We start from the raw sequence: 3,984 nt of genomic DNA on the forward strand, positions 1-3,984 counted from the left end.
TATAACCCTCATAAACTTAATCAGATAAATACTCTGGGCAAATGAGTGTCTAGTGCTTCAAAACAAAATGTACTTTGCTGTTTTTACCTCTTGCCCATTCAATTATTCAATGTAAGTGTAAAGATAATAAAACATAAAAAATAAAGAAGTTGGTTTCATTCAAGTCTGTTTGCAGAGTGTTACAAAGGAAAAGCAAGTCCTTACCTTCTAGCGTTCTGAGTAAGATGGTGTAAGTAAGACGATGACTCCATTTTTATAGTCGAGTCACAAAGCAGAGGTGTTTCTTTTTTTCTATTTTCCTAGTAATGTACAGTAATGAAACTAAAAATAATCCAATCACTGAAGCTACTTTTAGACTTCCCCTCTGTATGCATTGGTGGTTTGTTGGTTAACCTACTCTCTCCTGTGGTACAAGCTTATACCCAGCCAGTAAGGCCAAGTGGGCCCCATATGGTTTAAAAGTGGGCAGAAAATATGGGACCCAATTGGGTTTGTCTGCAGGTTCTGTGTTTGCCCACATTGACTTAAGTAGGGACTCAGTGGGTTAGCATGCTATACTAGCCAGCTGCCCGGTGGACAGCATAGGGATCTAGTGAGTATAGCAAGCTCTTCTGTAATATCCTAGTAAGCACTTCTGTAGCATTGTAGCATGCTAGCAAGCTCTGCTGCAGCATGCTAGTGAGCTGAACTGTATTGAGCATACTACAGTGTAGCTTGCAAGCAAGCTACACTGTAGTATGCTGGCAAGCTCAACTGTAGCATGCTGGCAATTTCCACTGCGGCATGCTACCGGTCTCCACTACAGTGAGCAAGCGAGGTCCACCGTAACATGCTAGCGAGCTCCACTGCATTGAGCTAGTGAGCTCCAGTGCAGCATGTTAGCGAGCTCTTCTACAGCGAGAAAGCAAGCTCCACTGTATTCAGCTATCAAGCTCCGGTGTAGGGTGCTAGCAAGCTCCGCTGTAGCATGGTAGGAAGCTCAGCTGAAGCGAGCTCTGAGACAGTTCCAACGTTGAAAGACTCCCAGACAGCGTTTGTGCTCTTAACACCTAATATCACAACTGCAGGGTTAAGCTTTTGTTGAACAATAGACACAGGTAGCCAAGTTAGTCCTATTTAATGTTTGACAACATGAGAGGCAAATTATTCTACAGTAATTCTGACCTAGGGGTGTAAACAGCACTCATGTATTTGTTTTGTGTGTCTTACAATGGTGGTTTAAGTTTAATTGAGAATTGACTTGAGTCATCATTTCTAGTTTTTATTTATCTATATTTAATTTGAACGATTTATACTTAGTTTGACTCACAAACAACCAGCTTAAAACACTAACCAAACATTTGTCTTTCAAATTAGTCAGGCTAGATGCTAATACCGCTTTTTTTCAGGAAGTAGGAAACATGAATACATAACTTCAGTCCTTATTTCCCATTATGTACTTACCAATGATGTTACAATAAATTGTAGGTTATTTCTAGAATTTAATAGTGTTTTAAACTGTCACTCTATTGGTTAGTTGGATGATTCAAATCTAATTTTAAAACTAAAACAATGATAATTAAGTTAAAAAAGTACACAAAATTATCAGCAAATAAATTGGTCTTTCATTATTTTATTTTTTTTTGCTTCATCTGTAGTTGGCCCTAAACTGTGGAACACTCTTTAGAGTTGTAGGTCTTGCCTGATTCTATGACCCTATGTCCACATATGTGAACTCAAAAACAAAAATCCATGACTTAGAGGTTTTTAGTCTGACTTTTATTCACAGACTCTCACATCAATATGGAAACTGATGTGGCCTTTTGTCATTTTCCATTCATGGCATTTTACTGTACCTAAAGTACAGCGAGAAGGTCCTAGTTCAAGTCCCATCTGGGTCATTTCCTTGCAGAGTTTGCATATTCTTCTCATGCATGCATGGATTCTTTGGCTTTCTCTTACAGTCCACAAACATGCGTCATGGATTAATTGGTGACCTTAAATTGTCCCTAGGTGTATACAAACCTGTCTGTTGTTTTTTGTCTCTGTGTGGGCCTTAATGAACTGATAATACTGTCCAGGTTGTACACCACCTTCAGCCAGCTAAAGCCTTCTGGTGACCCCAAGGAGGAATTGTAGCTTATATTGCCCAAATTCAGAACAAGCCCAAAAAATTGTTAAAAGATAAATTGTTATATTTATTGGTTTAGCTTTCAGAAGACTTAAAGTTGGCTCATGAGAGAGAAGACAGGGACTGAAGAGATTTGCTTTAGATGTGGGATTTATAGACAAACAGGTAATACATAAACAGACAAAATGGCAAAAACAAGATTGTCAATGAAATAGAATTGAATATTCAAGTATAAGTCCAATGTTTCCCTAATCGATAACCAGCATTTGTTGGTCTGGAGTACATAGACCAAATGTGGTCTCTCACATACACATTTTGGTATAATGAGAGCAGTAGTCCAGCAACAGTTCTGGAAAAGTAATCCTGAGGCAAGTATTCCAGCGAAGCAGTGAAGATGTGGTTTGTGAAGAAGAGCTCTGGTTAACAGGTTGATTGTGAGAAAAGTCTGAAGACTACAGGAGCCTTCTACCAGAAACGGACTGAGCACAGGATGGAGGAAGTCCTTCAGAAGGCTCCAGTATAATTCAACCTGGTTGAACTATACTAGAGCCTTCCGAAGGACTTCCTTCATCCAGATGTTCGGTCTTAGCTTGTCATCACAAACAGCCTGCATGAAGGACAGGACCCTTGAAATTTATGGTATGTGTACACATTCTTAGATCTAAATATCAAGTTATGTAAACAAGTCAACATAAATAGATACTCTCATATGATATATTCAAATAGATATTGCCCATATAATTCAACAATGTCATTCAGGTGTTACAAAACACTAATAATTCACTTAAATAGCTCTCCTAAAATTGCCATATAATGCATAATAATCAATGTGATTACTGTTGACATTGGTACAAACCAGTGGCGGGCCGTGCATTTCACACCTAGGCCTTCAGTAGTGCTCCATCGGAATCAATCCAACCCTCAATAACTATTTTATGGCAATAAAACTTCCACTGCAGGTACAGCACACACATACCAAAAGCATCAAAAATAACCTGATAAAATGTCAATACTATTTAGGAATATAGTAAAATTTTACTCACCAAAAATCCAGATTATTTGTGCACAAAATCCATCCTTTCTTTCCTCAAGAAGATTTCAATCACTCTGTCGTGCAGATTATCCGTGCGTTTCGCAGATGAAAAAATGTTCCGTGGCTGTGATAAGCTGGAAAAGGCTGGATGGGGAAATGTTCTGGTATTCCTGAAACCTCTGGTGGTCGAGGAGGGTGACAAACATCAGTTTTTCATGGTCTTGAAATCTGTTCTGTGTCTGCAAAATAATATTGTTGGTAGTGCGTGCTAGGATTTTGTGCTGCACCTCTTGAAAATGGCTTTGGCAGTAAAGCTATTAAATCCACTCGATATATTTGCTGGTGCAGCTCGCTGAGTCGCTACAGATGCAGTATGCTAGCTCTGCCTAGTTCACTCTCTGACTATCCAATCAAAGCTCGTGAAAATGCTGACGTTTCCGTGCGCCTGCTAGCTGGCCTTGGTGTCGCCTACTCCAAATCTGATTGGTTAAAGCAACAGTTTGGTCGACAGATTTCTTTGACCCTAGCAACAAACAGTGCTGCAATGTGATTGGTTAATGCTTTAATATAAAAATACACGTCTGGAAGCAGCGCAACCAGGGGGGTAAGCAAGTCTGTGATATCAGTCTGTGATTCAGATATTTTTAGACCAGCAGAAAAGGCCTTGCAAGCCCTGACGGCCCGACACTGGTATAAATTTATCACCATAAATACACGTCATGAGGACAGAAAACAGTTAAAGTGTGGCATTGACAGCATATGCATGTTGGAACTCCAAGATCCTGCCTATGGGGTCCTTTTGTGTGTTAAGTGTTTTTTATTTTGTATATTTAGTGGTTAT

At 39.4% G+C, this 3,984-nt stretch overlaps 1 protein-coding gene across 1 annotated transcript in view; it reads right to left on the bottom strand.

Moving 5' to 3' along the window:
• Positions 1–3,984, bottom strand: part of LOC112143784 (free fatty acid receptor 2-like) — a 6,530-nt gene that overhangs the window by 695 nt on the left and 1,851 nt on the right. The window lies entirely within an intron of this gene.

This window comes from Oryzias melastigma, linkage group LG16, assembly GCF_002922805.2.
Source record: "Oryzias melastigma strain HK-1 linkage group LG16, ASM292280v2, whole genome shotgun sequence".
Classification (NCBI taxonomy): Eukaryota; Metazoa; Chordata; class Actinopteri; order Beloniformes; family Adrianichthyidae; genus Oryzias; species Oryzias melastigma.